Here is a 20,972-nt window from a genome sequence, read left to right as displayed (position 1 = left end):
CCTACACATTAAAGAATGTAGAATAGTTTGAGAGATAACAAACCAAAAACAAACAAAATAACACATAAAAACAAACAAAAACATCCAAGAGATAGCACAAGGCAGTGTGAGATTGAGTGCCTGGCTCAGTTGTTTACCAAATCCTGTAGGAGTTCATAGGACAGAGTGGTCATTCTGAGCTAGAAAATTAGGGGCAAATCATGGGAAATGTGGGCCTTGAGCAGGAAGTCAAAGGTGGCAGGGTTTGGGCAGATGAAGGAAGCCAGTCAGCACTCCCCAGGAGGGAGATGTTTGGAATGAGGGCAGAGCCAGGATGATCCACTGCATGACCAGGGGGCCGAGAGTTGGTGTAATGTACCAATCAGTAACAAGGCTTCAAAGATGTTTAGATGAGGAAATCATGTACTTTACTCCTATAACATATGGGAATTTCATCAACCTAGTGGGATATAGGAGTTTCCCTTCAAAAACAACAATAACAAAAAATAGCAAAACTTTGGATAAGTGAATTGGAAACATAAACAGAGGGGAGGGGGAGGATGCTAACTCTATATTATGGTGTTAGGGGCTTTGTCTTGTAGGTTGCCTTAGTGACTGGGTTTTTTAAACAAGAGAATAACACGCTTATTCTTGTTTTGTTGTTTTGCTTTGTCTCAAGGCAGGGTCTCACTCTTGCCTAAGCAGTAGTAGAGTGGCATGATCATAGCTTGCTGCAGACTCAAACTTCTGGGGTCAAGTGATCCTCCTGCCTCAGCTTCCCAAATAGCTGGGACTAGAGGTGTGCACTACCAGGCCCAGTTGATTTTTTTTTTTTTTTGTATTTTTTTGTAGAGATGGGGTCTCACCATGTTCTCCAGGCTGGCATCAAGCAATCTTCCTGCCTTAGCTTCCCAAAGCACTGGGATTACAGACGTGAGCCACTGTGTCCAGTCCTTTTTTTTCGATTTTCTTTTCTTTTCTTTTTTTTTAAGAAAATGAATGTGGCCGGGCGCGGTGGCTCACGCCTGTAATCCCAGCACTTTGGGAGGCCGAGACGGGCAGATCACAAGGTCAGGAGATAGAGACCATCCTGACTAACACGGTAAAATCCCGTCTCTACTAAAAATACAAAAAATTAGCCGGGTGTGGTAGCGGGCGCCTGTGGTCCCAGCTACTCGGGAGGCTGAGGCAGGAGAATGGCGTGAACCCAGGAGGCGGAGCTTGCAGTGAGCCGAGATCGCACCACTGCACTCCAGCCTGGGCGATAGAGCGAGACTCTGTCTCAAAAAAAAAAAAAAAAAAAAAAAAATGAATGTGTCAAAGCTCTAAAAGATGGTGGAATGAGATGAGTGAAGCCATACCATAGATGAGTAGGTGATGCTGGGTATACCTGTGTGGTAATGGAGCCTGCCTGCACTAGGAGTGAGGCAGTGTGGATGAGAAGAAAGAGGAATTCAGAGAAGGCATGAAGAAAACAGCAGAGAGCTGACAGGGAGAATGAGCTATCATTGATACAAGGGAGGAAGATAAACTGAGAAACCAGCTTGGGAAAAATCGAGAGTTCATATGTAGTTTTTGTGTCTTTTTCCAAAGCACTGGAAGAAAGTATCCAAGCCACACTCAGGCTAAGAAGCAAGAAGCAGGAATCACGAGCTATCTTAAACCGAAAGGGATTTAATGAAGAGAATGAGACGCTTCCAGCAGGGTCAAAAAGTTGGAGAAGTATTCTGTGCCCTCGGCTCCAGGCATAACTCTGGAAGGCCTTTCTGATAAGCTGTGCTTACGGGAGAGGTTAGAATGGAGTATCGATCCACCAAAAGTGTCACAGAAACCTGTTTAGGTAACTCAGCATCTACACACCATTCCATACTGAATCTGCTGCCATACTGAATGAAAACAAATGATCCTGCCCAACACAATGGATTTATTCTTCATACAAATGAAAAGCAGCCCCACCTTCTCTGCAAAAGAAGAGCTATCCAGGGTCTTGTCCATCAGCACCTTCATTACTGGAGATGTTCTTGCTGGTCACAATCATAATCTCTGCAAACGAAAGACTATATTAAGGTGTCAATCACTGCCAACACATCTGTCAAATTAAAGAGAAAAGGAAAAAAGAAAAAAGGAACTTGGCTGATACATCTTTCACAGAATGAGCAAGAAATTGTAGTTAGTATAGTCCTCATTTCTACCAGCGATCACAAAGCCTCATTTCTATAAGTGATCATAATTATAATTATTTGCAATTGACTTCTTTTTGTCCACTCAAAAAACACTTTGGCTATTTGCCTGGCAAATGAAATCTTCATTCTTCATGGGCTTGAGCCCTTTGTGTCCTGTTTATATTGGATCGTTGTAGTCTTCTGTTAACTTTTGCCACTGGTTTGGCACTACTGATGTCGCTGTTGATAACCTGGGGTTCAGCATTTCTGATCTGAGAACTGATGCTTTTAATCAAGGAAAGCACAAAGTTAGAGGAACAGGAAGTCAACATTTGTGAGTGGGCTATTCGCTGTAATAACAAAAAGGATTGTGGATTCTCACTTCCAGGCATCTGGGGCCCATATATTTTGGCCATTGGGAAAACAGCCTCACATCTTGGTCATCTTTTCAAAGTGCATACGGCATACTATAGGATATCACCCAATCTCACACGATGCCACTGATGGACGTTATCTGTGTATGCAAGAGGTCACTCTCCCATCTGTTAAGACCAGCTGCACATGCGTGTTGAGATAAAGAGGAAGATTGCAGAATGCCATAGGAATGGGGCCATTTCTTCACTTCTCTTGCTAGAATATGACTTATTAGGTCAGAAACAAGGTTTATGGGATACTGTAATCGTATTAATGGATTATTTTTGATGGTAGTACTGGCAGAAGCATTTCATACCCAAAATACCTATTCCATAGAGGACAGATAACTGTTTTTTTCACAATGAAAAGGATTTATATAATGAACCTTCCCCTGCGTGTCTGTCTGCCCCCAACAGAATGACTTCATATATGACACTTAACGTTGTCTACTCTTTTTTCTTTTCTTTTCTTTACTTTATTTATTTATTTGAGATGGAGTCTTGCTCTGTTGCCCAGGCTGGAGTGCAGTAGTGTGATCTTGGCTCACCACAACCTCTGCCTCCAGGGTTCAAGCAATTCTCCTTTCTCAGCTTTCCAAGTAGCTGGGACTACAGGCACGCACCACTATGCCCAGCTAATTTTTTGTGTTTTTAGTAGAGACTGCGTTTCACCATGTTAGCCAGGATGGTCTTGATCTCCTGACCTTATGATCCACCCACCTGAGCCTCCCAAAGTGCTGGGATTACAGGCATGAGCCACCGCACCCAGCCCAACGTTGTCTACTCTTAATAGGAGGCGCATACAGCAGGGATGGGCCAACTCAACCATACGGAGGGAAAGTCCATGTTGTGGAACTCATCTTTAATCTTCATCCCTGATACCATGGCTGTCTTATTCCTGAGCTCACTGGGAAAACACAGATGGCATAAGAAAAGGCTGGCTGACCTTCACAGGCTGGTCATCTCCCCACTTAGTTCCTGAAACACTTATCTGAAATTGATGTCCTGTGGTTAAGAATCATAGAGAACACAAGTATCTTATACTCTGTGCTTATGCCTCTTCTACAGAACTCTTTGTCACCGATTCTCCAGGGTTATTTCTTTCAGATTCTCAAGTATCCAACCTGCCATCGACTTCCTGTGAATCAGTTATGAGCTATACATCTGGACATGTATCCTTCCAAGAAAAAATGAGACATTTCATATTCTGCTCGATTTCCTCCCTTGGGAGAAATTCCCTTTACTACTCTTCTATCGGAGCAAACCTAAGAAGAGCTGCAGAAACCTCTCACGAGCTGTTACCAGCACACCATGCAGAACCTTCTGTAAACTAGCATCAACATTTGTTTTCCTCAGACAATCAAGGGAGGCCATAGTTGAGGGCTGGTTAAAAGAGAGACACCTGTGCGGCATTGGTGGGCGTGCTGAGAGATAAGTCTCTGGATCACACTTATGCTCAGCCTCACATATGCCACTTTCATTCCACCCCGTGCTGTTATAAAAGTCAAACTGTGTGACTCACGATTTAGATCTTATGGTCTATTTAGATCTTGATGTCCCATAGTTAGGCATCTGGTCTCTACCAGGACCCAAGAGCAACAAAGAGCCATTTCGGGGGAAAAAAAAAATTGTAGTTATTTTCCAAAAAAGCATTACTAGGTGATATGGTTTGGATTTGTGTCCCCCGGCCAAATCTCATGTCAAATGGTAATCTTCAACGTTGGAGGAGGGGCCTGGTGGGAGGTGACTGGATCATGGGGGTGGATGTCCCCATTGCTGTTCTCCTGATAGTGAGTTCTCACAAGATCCGCTTGTTTAAGAGTGTGCAGTGCCTTCTCCTTCTCTTTTTCCCTCCTGCTATAGCCCATGTAAGATGAGCCTGCTTGCCCGCTGCCTTCTGTCTTGATTGTAAGTTTCCTGAGGCCTCCCCAGCCATGATTCCTATACAGCCTGTGGAACCATGAGCCAATCACATCTCTTTTCTTTATAAACTACCCAGTCTCAGGTAGTTCTTTATAGCAGTATGAGAATGGACTAAGACACTAGGCTTGCAATAGTTTCCATGAAGCATCTGGTCCTTCCTATTGCATCAGCTGGGATACCAGACAGCAGATCTCATTGCCCCCTCTAGCTTCAAGCTCTCCTTAAAACCATATTTTCAAGGTACTCAATAAGTGGGTTGGAGCATCATACCCAAGGGAGGTATACTCTGCCTCCAAAATAAAATTAAAAAAAAAAAAAAAAAGCCTAACTAAATGAAAAAGGAGCATTGAGCTTCAGTTCAATATCAGATGGAATGAAAGTTTAATGCTGGCCGGGCGCGGTGGCTCAAGCCTGTAATCCCAGCACTTTGGGAGGCCAAGACGGGCGGATCACGAGGTCAGGAGATCAAGACCATCCTGGCTAACACGGTGAAACCCCGTCTCTACTAAAAAAATACAAAAAAAAACTAGCCGGGCGAGGTGGCAGGCGCCTGTAGTCCCAGCTACTCGGGAGGCTGAGGCAGGAGAATGGCGTAAACCCGGGAGGCGGAGCTTGCAGTGAGCTGAATCCGGCCACTGCACTCCAGCCTGGGCGACAGAGCAAGACTCCGTCTCAAAAAAAAAAAAAAAGAAAGTTTAATGCTTATTTTTTAGTTAGAGGGTGTGAAATACCAACAATTGACTTTCAGTCCCCATCGTTGGGTTACATCTGGACTAGCAGAAACTCCAAAGTTGTGGTGGCCCTTGCAAATTTTCATTGGGATTATCTCCCTTACTCTATCTTACATGTGATTGACAGGATATTGCTGGCTTACCTAGTTCAATAAGTATGATGTCATCAAGAAATTGAACCAATATACTGCCCTGTAGAATGGCAAGGTAGTCGAGTTCCCTAGGGTTAAATTGTGATAGAGAATAAGAATGCTGGTATCTAGCAAAAGTAAGAGTCCAGAATATCTGATACATTTTGCCCAAACTAATGTTCCTTTTACCCTGGTTTAACAACTTTGTAATATATGACAAGACATATTACTCAGCTTCTTCTGTAATTCAATATGAATAAATGTAAATTAATGTAAATAAGTATAAACAAATTGTAACACATCATAATTACTTTGATGAGTAACTCCTTTCTTCCTGAGTCAGATTCTATACTGTGCCTCTAGGGTATGCAGTGATCCGATTATAAGTACAGGTGTAGAGGCAATTGGGGAGGTAGAAGTTGGTATGGGAAGAACTGTCCTTTCTTTCAAGGTAACTATATTAAGTGGTGGTAAGATTGGCCTCATCAAAGGAGGAGCCTCTGTTAGCAGGAGAAGTTCCGAAGTCTTCATTCCTTGTCTCCTATTCTTACTCCTAACCAAAAAATTCCTATATTTGCTAAAGAAGACCTCGTGGATGAAGTTCTGAATCAATTTACACTGTAATTCAGTCATGCACATGATTGGTCTCCATTTGGGATTTTTGGCGACATCAGGCCAGCAGCTACAAGAGATAAGCAATCATTTAGGACTTAGAGGCTTGTCACTGGACATACCTTGAACTGAGAATGTAAACCCCCGAGCTGGCATTTTCTTTCTTTGAACCTTTCAGTCTGGTCATGAGCAGCCAGGCCCCCACCCTTCTTAGAGTCCTCATTCTTACTATGATGATGCTGCAGTCACTGGGTCCTCCGTCTGCCTTCGACAGGCTTTGTATTCCCAGGGACCACAGGCGATAATTTAAGCAGCTGTTTCCCAGTGTGTCATATGTCCAAGTTCTCATTTACTAGTGGTAATTAGGTTCTTATTGCCTTCAAATCCAACCAAGGCTGATAAGCCGTTCTACGGTCTTGTTCTTGAGGGACTGTTGCCTACAACTACTTTGTCTAGCAAATTCCATGTTAGTAAGCATTAAATTGCAAGAAATAAAAACAGGCACAAAAAGACAAATACTGCACGATCTCACTTACATGCGGAATCTTAAGAAGTTGTTCTCATAGAAACAGAGAGTAGAGAGGTAGTTACCAGAATGGTGGCTGAAGGGGTAGGGTAAGGGGAAATGTTGGGAGCTAAATAATGTGTACCCATGGACATAGAGAGCAGAATAATAGACATGGAGACTAGGAAGGGTGGGAATGTGGGAGAGGTGAGGGATAAGAAATTACTTAATGAGTATAATGTACACTACTCCAGTAATGGTTACACTAAAAGCCCAGCCCCTGTCATCACCACACAATATATCCATGTAACCAAAAATTGCACTTATACCCCTAAATTTGTATACATGTTTTAAACAAGATACAAAATTTCAATTAGACTAGAGGAGTAAGTTTTGGTGATCTACTGCATTGCATGATGACCACAGTTAATCATAATGCATTGCATATTTCAAGGCTGTCTAGACCCTCCAATCCACACACAAAACAGTAAGTTGGTGAGGGGATGGATATATTAATTTGCTTGATTTAATTTTTCTACAATGTATCTATAAATCAAAACAGTACATTGTACCCCGTAATATACACACTTGTTAATTTAAAATATATAATTTTTTAAGCTAACCATTTTAAGTAGAGAGGAATTTAAAATGGAGTGTCCACAATATTGCTGTACACTGGGTTGGAAAACTGGTTCCAGCCTGGGCCTTCAGAAAGGACCCCAGAGCACTGCAGGCCAAAGTACACCAAAGGCTGCTACCTCTGCTGAGTGAGGAAGGCACAGATTCAGGAGAGGATGCACTTGATGTCTGCAGGTCCTCCTTTCCTAGCGAAACAAGAAAGCTCCAGCCATCTCTGCTGCAAAGGGTCTTGATGCCTACAAGACGAGTGAGGACATCCTGGAACACTATGAGGATTGCAGGGCAAGCTCTCCTATACAGCCAGAGCAGCAGAAGTGGGTCTTTCCCTTGCTTCTTCCTTCCACAACTTTTGTGAGTGCATCTAATCGGCAGGCTCTAACTTACACCCAAAACTCTACTATGAACATGTAGGGTTGTTAGCTGTCCAGACCCTCCAATCCACAAAAGACCTACAAGAGGGAAGAGTAAGGATGCTGTTGCCGACCACCTCTATCTACCACATTAAGCCACGTTTAAGATGATATCTACCATAACTTAATGCAATCAGTTTCCTTGGCTGTGATTTATCATATGTGTCATTTGTTTGCAACCTCAGTACCACTGGAGAAGTTTGTTGTTTTCTAATTGTTTTTCTATAATTTGATTTCATTTCCATGACTTAAGTTTTAGGGTCCTGAGATAGCTACTTAATCCAAACAACTAATCTTCAGCTGGGGAGTTAACTAAATGAGTGCTGAGCAAGTATTTTTGCTCACTTCTTTAAAATAACTACTCTCATAGGGTCAAACGTTTTGCTTTTTATATGATATTCACAGAAAGCTTTTTTTTTTTTTTTTTTTTTTTTTGAGATGGAGTTTCACTCTTGTTGCCCAGGCTGGAGTGCAATGGCACAATCTTGGCTCACTGCAACCTCCACCTCCCAGGTTCAAGCAATTCTCCTGCCTCAGCCTCCCGAATAGCTAGGATTACAGGCATGCACCACCACGCTCAGCTAATTTTGTATTTTTAGTAGAGACAGGGTTTCTCCATGTTGGTCAGGCTGGTCTTGAACTCCTGGCCTCAAGTGATCCACCTGCCCCGGCCTCCCAAAGTGCTGGGATTATAGGCGTGAGCCACCGTGCCCAGTCCACAGAAAGCTCTTTAAATAAATATCCAGATATAAAACTCTATATATGTAACAGGGTTTTTCTCTGTTACCTAGGCAAGACCCTGTTCAGTGGTACAATCACGGCTTCCTGCAGCCTCAACTTCCTGGGCCCAAGTGATCCTCTTGCCTCAGCCTCCTGAGTAGCTGGGACTGCAGACACACATCACCACAGCCAGCTAATTAGAGATGAGGTAATGTTGTGTTGTCCAGACTTAAAGCAGTAATTTTTCCAGTGATATTTTATCATTAAGTTTCTTAAGACTTCTGTTTCTTTCTTTTGTGGCTTCAATGGCAGGCACACTTTGCTCCTCACTCTCAGTTATTAGACTCAGAAGAGTCTGAACCTTCGTGGCTTAGCTGTGGCTTAGTTGGGGCTCACTGCTACATCTCTACCAGTAGGCAAGTTCCTGGGGAGGAGGCCCATTGAGTTTGTTCATCTCCACGTCCCAGCACATAAAACAGAGCCTGTGTGAAGCTAGGCCAGCAGCTCTATAAAACATGTTCAATGAATGGACAAATTAATGGAGTTTGCCTTCATAGTTACCTTCCCAGATCTGGTTTCCTACTATTTAAGTATCTACTACAGTCAGTCATCTCATGAATAAAGGTAGGCATTGACCACCCAAAAGGCTATGTTTCTGCCTTCTTAAGTGGGGCTGGAAAGTGGGTGGCATTATCACTGACAGAATCTTCTGTAGTGGCCACTTGCATGAGGAATGGCCAGTAACCAGTGTCTTTCCATGGTAGTCATGTCTGATCCTATGTGTAAGGAACATGGCTGTGCTGCAGCTAATCAGGCATAGGGCAGCAGGCATAGGCTGAGGTAAACAGCCTGGATGACTCAGTGGGTTTGTGGCGCAGGTGCACAGTCCCATGACTTATATAATCATAGCCGTGTAGACATAACATAGAGAAGTTCATCACCTGGCTCTCAGCCACTATTGTGTAATGTATAAAAGTAACACTGACCCTGTGAGGGAGTTGCTGAATAAAGGCATGCCTCATCTACCTGATGTCTCTTGAGCGTTGAGTGTTCTTCTAGCTCCCTGCCTCACATCCACCTGCTCTCCTCAGCCCTCACCTGGGGCTGGAACCTGACCCTGAGCATGACCCCATGTAGGATCTGCCCTGGCCTGTTTGTGCAGCCCATGTGGGGCAGGGGGAGCTGACTTCACTGCAGTAAAGCAGGGCACAGGACCAAGACCCAGGCTTCTCTCAGCTGCAGAACTGGTGTGAGGTCCAGTATGAGGACCTGACCCAACTGAGCCAAACACAGTGAAACATGGGATTTTGTTTGCTAGTGGCTGGCATAGATGTTCTTTCTTAGTGGATGAGAACCCAGAGGGATGCAGACCAAGGAGTGGCTATAAGGGGGCTTGTCTGATCCTTGAAATAGAATCCAAAGATCAGATCCACTGAACTCTTGATCTGACAAGTTACATGAGCCAATACATTTCCGTAATATAAAATGAAGTTGAACTTTCTGTTTCTTACAACTGAAGTATTTCTAAGTGATAGAACTACCTGACTTTGGCAGAATCTCAAATAACTTTGCCTGATCAAAAGTCTCCATGATTGTTTATATTTCTGGTGGTGGGAAAAAGGAAACATCATCCGCATTTTTCCTTTCCTCTTCCTTTCCAACACCTTTGAGTTTCTTGGCCAGTTCTTGAAAGCAAGGATGAATCTGACAACCTGCAATGTGCTTTTCAGAGTCTAAGACATGACATGTCTTTACAAAAGTCCTTCTCATATCTTATTTCTGAACTTTCAAAGCGGTCTCAACCTGTACTTCAACAGACATTTAAGTTTTCTTCTCAACACTCATAAAGTCCCTTGCTAGATAGGAAATCTCTTCTTTTAATAGAAATGTATAACATAAAAAGGATATATGCAAGAGATATTTGGGGTTTATATTATCCTTTTTTTTTTTTTTTTGCTGGAAGACTCTTTTTCACTATGGTCTAAGTTGAATAATTGTCTAAAAGTCTTGAAACTTTCTGCACATATCTGGAATGTGTTGTTCAAGTGTAGCACTGTTTTTCTTTATGTCAGGGCTGAAAGATGAGGCCACAGGAAAATTTCTGGCCAAACATGTTGCTCTCTATTAAATGTTTATTATCTCTGAAACCAATGTTGAAACTTAATTCCCAATATCACAGTACTAAGAGGTGAAGGGCCAGCGCAGTGGCTCATGTCTATAATCCCAGCACTTTGGGAGGCCGAGGTGGGTGGATCATTTGAGGTCAGGAGTTCAAGACCATCCTGGCCAACATGGTGAAGCCCTGTCTTTACTAAAAAAAAAAAAAAAAAAAATACAAAAATTAGCCGGGCACAGTGGTTTGTGCCTGTAGTCCCACCTACTCGTGAGGCTGAGGCAGGAGAATCACTTGAACCTGGGAGGCAGAGGTTGTAGTGAGCCCAGATTGCACTAATGCAATCCAGCCTGGGTGACAAGAGTGAAACTCCAACTCAAAAAAAAAAAAAAAAAAAAAAAAAAAAAAGAGAGAGAAAAAGAGGTGGAGTCTTTAAGAGGTGAGTGGATTAATCCAGTCCTGGACTAATGGGTTATAGAGGGCATGGGTTGGTTATCAGAAGAGCAGGTCTATACTAAGAGCCAGTTTGGCCATCTCTGATGAGTCCCTACCACGTGATGCTCTGCACTGCCTTGGAACTCTACAGAGTGTCCCTACCAGCAAGAAGGCCCTCACCAGATGCAGCCCCTAGACCTTGAACTTCCAAGTCTCCATGTCTGTAAGATCTGTGTGATCTTTCTTTGTTAAATCTAGAAAGAAAGCAAACAATCTCCTTACAGTTACAGGTATCTTTGAAGTAACACATCTCGATTTCCTGCCCAAAGCTGATTCTTTATTCCCAGTTCAGGAATGACAACCTCCCACCCTTTCTGTACTCTTACTTTCTAGTTGTTCAAGCTAGAATCTCAGGAGTTGCTCCTAATTATTTTCCTTAATTCTACATGTAATCCCCATGACCGCCTTGCCGACAATAACTGCATGAATCCTCACTCCTTCTTCTTCTTCTTTTTTTCAGTTCTTTTATTTGAAATTCCCTGTCATTAGCCTGCATTTACTTTCTATTTAACATCTTTAATTAAAGTATAATTGACATATAATAAATTGCACATATTTAAAGCGCACAGCTCGATAAGTTTTGATATATGTATATGCCCATGAAATCAGCACCACAATTAAGATAATGAACATATCATCATCCCCAAAAGTTTCCTTGGGACTTTCTGTAACCCCTCTTTCTTGCTTCTCCCTACTATCCCCAGGCTACCACTCATATGCCTCCTGTCACTACATATTAGTTTGCATTTTTTAGAATTTTACATAATGAAATCATATGGTATGTACTCTTTTTTATTGTCTTCTTTCATGCAGCATAAGATTCAATAATTTTGTAACATATATCAATAATTCATTCTTTTTTTATTGGGGAATTCTTTGCATACTATCAATAGAATGCAATACAATTCCACAATAAAAAATGAATGTCACAGTTTGCTTAGCCATTCACTGGTTAACATTTTTTTGTTTAGCCATTCACCAATTTGTTTAGCCATTCACCAGTTAACATTTGGCTTGATTTCAAGTTTTGGCTATTACAAATAAGGTTCCCATAATATTTATATACGTCTTTTTTTTTTTTTTTTTTTTTTTTTTTTTTTTTTTTTTTTTTTGAGATGAAGTCTTGCTCTGTCACCCAGGCTGGAGTGCAGTGGTGTGATCTCAGCTCACTGCAACTTCTGCCTCCTGGGTTCAAGCAGTTCTTCTGCCTCAGTCTCCAGAGTAAATGGGACTACACGTGCGCACCACCAAACCCCTCTAGTTTTTGTATTTTTAGTAGAGATGAGGTTTTCCCATGTTAGCTAGGCTGGCTTAAACTCCTGATCTCTGATGATCCACCTACCTTGACCTCCCAAAGTGCTGGGATTACAGGCATAAGCCACCATGCCCAGCCAGTACAAGTCTTATATAGTCAGATGCCTTCATTTCTCCTGGGTCAATATGTAGAAGTGGGATGTTTGCATCATTTAATATGTGTATGTTGAACATTTACAAAACTCCCAAGTATTCTTATACACCAACAAGAGACAAGCAGAGAGCAAAATCATGGATGAACTCCCATTCACACTTGCTACAAAGAGAACAAAATACCTAGGAATGCAGCTTACAAGGGACATGAAGGACCCCTTCAAGGAGAACTACAAATCACTGCTCAAGGAAATAAGAGAAGACACACACAAGTGGAAAAACATTCCATCCTCATGAATAGGAAGAATCAATATAGTGAAAATGGCCATAATGCCCAAATTAATGTATAGATTCAATCCTATTCCCATCAAGCTACCATTGACATTCTTCACAGAATTAGAAAAAAAAAAAAAACCTGCTTTAAATTTCATAAGGAACCCAAAAAGAGCCCATATAGTGAAGACAATCCTAAGCAATTAGAACAAAGCTGGAGGCATCACGCTACCTGACTTCAAACTATACTACAAGACTACAGTAACCAAAACAGTAGCTACTGGTACCAGACAGACAAATAGATCAATAGAACAGAACAGAGACCTCAGAATTAACACCACACATCTACAACCATCTGATTGTCAACAAATCTGACAAAAACAAGCAATGGGGAAAGGATTCCCTATTTAATAAATGGTAAACTGGCTAGCTATATGCAGAAAACTGAAATTGGACCCCTTCCTTACACCTTATACAAAAATTAACTCAAGATAGATTAAAGACTTAAATGTAAAACCCCAAACCATAAAAACCCTAGAAGAAAATCTAGGCAATACCATTCCGGACATAGGCATAGGCAAAGACTTTATGATGAAAACACCGAAAGCAATTGCAACAAAAGCTAAAATTGACAAATGGGATCTAATTAAACTAAAGAGCTTCTGCACAGCAAAAGAAATTAGCATCATAGTGAACAGGCAATCTACAGAAAGGGAGAAATTTTTTGCAATCTACCCATCTGACAAAGGTCTAATATCCAGAATCTACAAGGAACTTAAACAAATTTACAAGAAAAAAACCAAACAACCCCATCAAAAAGTGGATGAAGGATATGAACAGACACTTCTCAAAAGAAGACATTTATGTGGCCAACAAACATATGGAAAAAAGCTCATCGTTACTGATCACTAGAGAAATGCAAATCAAAACCACTATGACATACCATCTCATGCCAGTCAGAATGGTGATTATTAAATAGTCAAGAAACAACAGATGCTGGTGAGGCTGTGGAGGAATAGGAATGCTTTTACACTGTTGGTCGGAATGTAAATTAGTTCAACCATTGTGGAAGACAGTGTGGTGATTCCTCGAGGATCTAGAACCACAAATACCATTTGACCCAGCAATCTATACACAAAGGAATATAAATAATTCTACTATAAAGACACATGCACTCATATGTTTATTGCAGCACTATTTACAATAGCAAAGGCATAGAACCAACCCAAATGCCCATCAATGACAGACTGGATAAACAAAATGTGGTACACATACACTATGGAATACTATGCAGCCATAAAAAAGAATGAGTTCATGTCCTTTGCAGGGACATGGATGAAGTTGGAAGCCATCATCCTCAGCAAACTAACACAGGAACAGAAAACCAAACATCACATGTTCTAATTCCTAAGTGGGAGTTGAACAATGAGACTACATGGACACAGGGAGGGGAACAACACACACCAGGGGTGGGGGGCAAGGGGACAGAGACCATTAGAACAAACACGTAATGCATGTGGGGCTTAAAATCTAAATGATGGGTTGATGTGTGCAGCAAACCGCCATAGCCCAAGTATACCTACATAACAAACCTGCACATTCTGCACATGTATCCCGGAACTTAAAGTAAAATAAAATAAGTTAATTAATTAAAAAGAAAAGCAAATTGAGGAAATGTGCATTAAGGAAATACAGAAGAAGTATTACTACTACACTCATATTAAATTGGCTAAAATTAAGAGACTGATTATATCTAGTGTTGGCAAAGAAGGGGAGGAATTGGGACACTCATATATACTGCTCGTAGGATGTAGTACAACCTCTTTGGAATACAATTTGGGATCCTCGCTCCTTCTATTTCCATCTAACTCCACTGCCAGGACTGCAGCCATGCCTCCATCCTCTGTGCCCTGGATCACAGCCTGGTCCCTGGTGTCCCGGCTTCTTCTGACGCCTTGTCCAGTCCATCTCCCATGAGAGGTAGTATGAAATATGTTTAAAGTAAATCAGATTATGCCACTCCACTTCTTAAACCTCTTCAAAGATCTAAAACTTTTCTACCCTGGCTCACAAGACCCTATATGATCTGGCCTGTGTCTAGCCCCTCCTCTCAAGTAAATCAATTTCAACTGGCCCCTTGTTCACTATAGTCTGGGTTCCCTGTGCTGACTTCCTATGCTTTAACATGCCACATTCACTCCAGAAAGGGAGACTTCCTGTCATTACTCTCACTGCCTGGGAGTTTGCTCTTGGTTTTTGTCATTGCTTTTTTCTCCAGAGACTTTATTTTTTAGAGCAGTTTTACTTTCACAGCAAAATCAAGAAGAAAGGACAGAGTTCTCATACACCACCTGCCCCCATGCATGCACAGCCTCCTCCACTATCAACACCACACTCGTAGTGGTACGTCTGTTATAACCGATGAGTTTACACTGACACATTGTTGTGTGTCACACCAAAGTTCATAGTTTACCTTGGGGTTCACTCAGTGTTGGACATTTTAGAAATTTTGACAAATGTATGACCTGTATCCACCCCTACTATATATAGAATACTTTCACTGCCCTAAAAATCCTTCTGCCTATTCATCACTCCCTCCCCATCTCAAACCAAGGAAATCACTTTTTTTAATGTCTCTATCACTTTCGCTTTTCTAGAATGCCATATAGTTGGAATGATACAGCATATAGCCTTTTTCAGGTTGGCTTCTTTCCCTTAGTAACGTTCATTTAAGGTTTCCCCATGACTTTTCATGACTTGAGAGCTCATTTATTTTTTTGGAACTGAATAATATTCTACGGTCTGTGATATGGTTTGAATGTGTCCCCACCCAAACCTCATCTTGAATTGTAGCTCACATAATCCCCATGTGTTGTGGGAAGGACCCAGCGGGAGGTAATTGAATCATGGGGGCGATTACCCCCATGTTGCTGTTCTCATGATTGTGAGTTCACACAAGATCTGATAGTTTTATAAGGAGCTTTTCCCCTATTTGTTCCACACTTCTCTTTCCTACCACCATGTGAAGAAGGGCATGTTTGCTTCCCCCTTCCTCCATTGTTGTAAGTTTCCTGAGGCCTCCCCAGTCCTGTGGAACTGTGAGTCAATTAAACCTCTTTCCTTTATAAATTACCCAGTCTTGGGCAGTTCTTTACAGCAATGTGAGAATAGACTAATACGGTCTGTATGCATCATAGTTGATTTATCCATTCACCTACTAAAGGATTATCTTGGTTTCTTACGTTTTGACAATTCTGAAAAAAGCTGCTTAAATACTCATGTGCAGGATTGTATGTGATGTTAAGTTTCAGCTCATCTGGGTAAAGACCAAGGAGCACGATTGCTGCAGCTCTTGGTTTTAACCTCGCTGGGTTATACTTTTATCCAGATATCAGCTGTTTAACACATTAATTTATTAATTCACTCAGCTCACTGATTCAGCAATCATTTCTTGGTAACTGATGTGTAGGTGACATGGTCTGGGTATTGGGGACATGACAGTAAGTAGAGTGGGTTCTGCCCACTGGGACAGATGTCAGGGCACAAGCACTGGGGAGGATGACGCACACAGTGAGAGGTGCTGGGAGTCGCACATGTGCTGACTATGTCTGGCTGACCCTGTGACAGGGTGTGGGAGTGAAGAGGAGTCGGACAGCCTCCCCAGTTTTCAGCCCTAGCAAGTGGGAGAACAGGGGCACATGCAGGCAGTGTGCTGCAGGGAGATGCTCCTCACAGGACCCAGGAGAGAACCAACTGCCAGGGATGGCAGTGACCATGATGGCTGTGGTGGGACAGGCAGACAGCCATCTTACCAATGGAACTCATGCTGCTTATATGTAGGGAGGAGACAAAGGGTAAAAAAGGGAAGGACCAAGAATGATACCAAAAAAACCAAAAAAGTTTGATATTCAAAACACTCTCAAGGACATTTCCCAGAGAAACTGGACTTGAATGAACCTTGGAGAACTGGTTGGATTTACTGCCTGGGATGGCCAGGGGGTGCCACCTGCATGCCAAGCCAAGTGACTGTCATCTTCTGCCACTGGTGCTGTGTGGATACAGTTCAAAGGGAGGACTTTTCAGCTGTGGATATCCAGCTACAGTTCTTTGAATGGCGGATAGAACAGCAAAGTTTTATTTCTGGCTGCTCCCTTCTGGCTGCTCACTTTGCCTCAGCCTTGCTTTCCTCCCAGCTCCCACTGAACTGCCCGCCGTACCCAGTACGAGAACCCCTGCTCATCCCAGTGCTGGTGAGCATGCAGCTCAGTCACCTCCAACCCATCTCCTGGAGCTGTCCCAGGGTTCCCTCGGAACCACTCTAGGGCACGTAGTGTCTGACTCTGAGTGCTCCACTTCGTGGGGCACTGCTTAAAACAAAAGCTCTGGAACGCAGCACCATCGAGAGGCAGCTGTTGATTTAATTTATTAGCATATGCATCCCCTGAAATGGCTACTAGGTGAGGTCTAGAAACCAAGGAGACCCCTCACCGTCCTCAGGTGAAGGGGAAACCTGCCCCTCCCTTTCCCATTCCTCCTGGGAGGTGGGACATGCCCCTGCCCACTGCTCCACAGAGAATCCCCTCCTCAACACATGCGGTCACCTCTGAGCACCTGCCTTCTTCTTCCTCCGATCCCGGAAGCTACAGGAAGCTTCTCATGTGACCAACTGTTACAGCTGCCAGGTGTTCTCAAATCTGAACTGTTACAGCTGCCAGGTGTTCACAAACCCGCAAGGCAGAGCGGGCTTGTCCTCCTTTACAGGGGCGACTGCGGCGTGAAAGTTGTGAAAGTCCTTTCAAATGTTGCTTTACCTTTTTTTTTTTTTTTTTTTACATTTCTCAATCCACTTTCTCAGGTTGAAGAAAATTTTGCTTAATAATCATATCAGTTTTGCATTCTATTTCAAACTAATTGTTTCAAAACTAAGTTGTTTTTGTACGGTTTCTAAGTAAAATCAGTGTTTCAGGAAGAAGCAACATGTTTACCCTCCGGCTTCGAATCACTTCGAGGGTAAGTGCGGAGGCTGTGAGCAAATTGCCGATGTCTGGGGACAGGTCGAAATCCCACCACTATAACCTGGAATATTGAGAAAAACTGGAGCAAAGACAGCTTAGGACTACGCCTGGTGGAATGCGTGTGGGTGGATACTAAGGTGGTTCCTACAAGATGCCTTCCCCCGCAGGATAACCCAGAGGATGGCCTTTCCCTTTGGCAAGAAGGTTTGGTTATGTCCTAATAGTGTTGGAAATTCTATTTATGTGGAAAACACACAGGGAAAGACAGACATCTTGTGGGCATATGGTAGCATTACATCACAGGCCTGGAAATTAATACCTAATAATCAGATCATATCATTGAATAACACACTGTCAGTCACAAACAATTCCATCAAACATCTCTCCAGCTTTTAAAAGAAAAAATGAACATATAGTTCATTTTTCTTATGGTTAAATGCATCAAATAAAAGCATAGCCTTGAACTTCCAAAGAACAGATGGCTTTCCATTTTCAGTTCTCCCTGGTTTCTAGACCATATCTATTAGCCATTTCAGCAGAGGTATATGTTAATAAACTAAATCAACAGTTACCTCGCAATGATGCTAATTCCAGAGCTTTTGTTTTAAGCAGATACCAAGTATCTGAGAGGTAATGAATGTGCGGGGTAAGAATTGAGACTTTTTGAGTTGGATCCTCTGAACAGCTGGCTGGATTCGACAGGCACAGGGAATCCCAAGACCAGAGTCTGGAATGCAGACATTCCTCTGGGTCTTAGGGTTTCTCTGGCAGAAAAACAACAAGTTTATCTTGGAAGTTGGACAGGAAAAATGCTTTTAAAGAAAAAGCAAACCATCTTTTTCCTATGAGTAAGCTGAAGATATATTTATCTCCTTTCCAAAAATGGATATCATCATCAATAAATTATTGATAACTACTCTTTGTCTGGTGAATCCTATAGGGTTCCCATCCTTGTCACTTTCACTTAAATTACAGTTGTTTTTCTGTAAGGAAACACCAGCACAAATAGGTCATTTGCTTAAGAATTTAAAGACAGATGTGTGGTTCCGAAGCCATCATTCACCACTTGCTGCAGTATAGACATTTGCTTGTTTCCATCATGATGAAAAAACAGGTGTGGCCCATCATGCAGGAAAGAGAAAAAAGGTAATTCTGACCATTCCTCAATTAGCGGCCTACTAAATTTTCATTATGACCAATAATCACCCTGTTTTTGTACAACCTGCATGCTAAGAATGACTTTTACATTTTTAAGTTTCTTAAATAAACAGAAGATGACAAATAGGTGGCACAGACCTGGGTGACTTACAAAGCCTAAAATATTTACCATGTGGCTCTTCAGAGTCTGCCTATCCCTGCATTACATAAACAAGACTTGTTTTCATTAGATGTCTTGAGAACTGGCTTTGAGAAAGGCAGGAGAAAATACACTTTTTTTTTTTTTTTTTTTTTTTTTTTTTTTTTTTTTGAGACGTAGTCTCGCTGTGTCTCCCAGGCTGGAGTGCAGTGGCGTGATCTCGGCTCACTGCAAGCTCCGCCTCCCGGGTTCACGCCATTCTCCCGCCTCAGCCTCCCAAGTAGCTGGAACTACAGGCGCCCGCCACCACGCCCGGCTAGTTTTTTGTATTTTTAGTAGAGATGGGGTTTCACCATGTTAGCCAGGATAGTCTCGATCTCCTGACCTCGTGATCCACCCGCCTCGGCCTCCCAAAGTGCTGGGATTACAGGCTTGAGCCACCGCGCCCGAAAATACACTTTTATTAACATTTTTGAAGGGAAATATTTGTTACTTCTTACCTTCAATTATTTGCGGTAAATTTGATTCCTTCTGACATTCATTTGACATCTACTATGCAGCACTTTGCAGCATTTAAAGGGAAGACTCATCTCTAAGACATAAAAATCACTCTCATCCAACTCAAAATGTGGTGTTACTAAAAATTACTCCGTGCTAAAGGGCAAAAAAAGGTTGGAGATCCTTGGGGTTGTGGAGGTAAACCACGGAAACTGGAAGAGCAGGTAGGCTTTGCACACCTAGAGCTGGAAGGAAGTGTGTTCCAGGTGAGGGAAAACACTCGCAAGGGTGCACAGACAGGGAGGCAGCAGTGAGAATTCCAAGGGCCCCTAATCATAAAAGCGCGTCATGGCTGTGGGTGGATGGTGTACAGGGAGAGAGAGCTGGTGTCTTCTCCAGTAAGGTACTTTGGAAAAACACTCATTTAAGTAACCGTACATAAAAGCGAAGTAATGGTGAAGATAAATTTGTCCGGGATCAGACGCTAGCACCATCATGATCCCTACAGGTCTCTCTCTAATACCTGCAGCCCCTTTCCTTAATGGGTCACATGGTCTGTCTTCCATTGTATAGCTGCGTCCCGCTGTGGATCTGCTCACTTCCCTCTTCTTTTTTAACCTTACCCTTGTTTTCTGCCTACCTGTCTCTGAGAAAAGCTGAGACTTCTACCACGGGCAGGTCCTCAGGTACACGCCTTTCTTGCTTGGATGTCAACGTCAGGAAATCTAACTATCGCTGGATGTCTGCTTCCGCCACTCCGTCATTCCACAGCAGGTGGTATCCAGTGTAAGCAAGGTCAGGGGTGCTAAATTTGGAGAAGAGAAAAATGCAGACTGCTTTTTTTGGAAGGAGTGTTTTCAGTTGCAATTTCCATACTGAAGAGATAGAAATTGGCTGGTAAGGTCTAGACAGTAACTTAACTAAACATGCACTCCTCCTCTTGAATTTGGACTTTATAAGGAATTTGGATTTTATAACCACACGATGGAGGTTGCGAGAGGCTTCTCAACAAGGTACTGATGGTGACAAGCTGTGAATACTAAAAAGACAATTCTGAAAAACCTCGGTTCAAACGAGATCTGAATTTACCCACTAACTATGGCCACGAGGAGTTTATTCCTTTTTCTTTCCACTTTCCCTCTCTCCCCCGAGAGGTGTCAAAAACAGGATTTGGAGGTGGCAGGATAATGGCCAAATGGATGGACAGGGTGGCGAAGGATTCAACCAGGCTCTGGGCTTGGCGCATGGTGGGCAGTGGCGCCCACAGCTGGGCCTGGGAACCCTCCGCTCGGGCATTAGGGGCTGCCGCGGCGACCGGCAAGGACACGTAACCTAAGAGCGAGAGGTCGGAAGACAAGGGGACTGTTACAGGAGGAGAGCCGCCACTGGCTGCCAAGGCCATGCAACTGGCGCCGAAGCGCACTGGTAAAGTGCACGATCTCCGCCCGCCCCGCGGCAAGTCGGGAACTGTAGTCCCTCCCTCTCCTGCTCCCTGGCCCAGGACGGGTCCCGGGACAGCGCCTGTCCCTCTAGTTGTAAATCACGCACTTTCCTGTCCTGGACGCGGGGTCCTCCCACTTCTCAGGCGTCTAGAGCTTACGTCACGGGCGGGTCACCGCCCACATAGCGGAGGCCTTTAGGTGTCTATG

The 20,972-nt window shown here is 43.0% G+C and overlaps 1 long non-coding RNA gene across 1 annotated transcript; it reads right to left on the bottom strand.

Moving 5' to 3' along the window:
• Positions 1 to 1,280: 1,280 nt before the first annotated feature.
• LOC126957507 (uncharacterized) lies at positions 1,281 to 20,913 on the bottom strand. Its single transcript, XR_007726804.1, has 3 exons — positions 20,872 to 20,913; positions 19,964 to 20,128; positions 1,281 to 2,022 (listed from the first exon to the last, which is right to left on the bottom strand). It is a non-coding gene; the product is annotated as an uncharacterized LOC126957507 (long non-coding RNA).
• Between the last annotated feature and the right edge of the window lie 59 nt (positions 20,914 to 20,972).

Source organism: Macaca thibetana, chromosome 6 (assembly GCF_024542745.1).
Source record: "Macaca thibetana thibetana isolate TM-01 chromosome 6, ASM2454274v1, whole genome shotgun sequence".
Lineage (NCBI taxonomy): Eukaryota > Metazoa > Chordata > Mammalia > Primates > Cercopithecidae > Macaca > Macaca thibetana.
The sequence above is the reverse complement of the archived record's forward strand: the minus strand, read 5'-3'. Positions and strand labels throughout refer to the sequence as shown.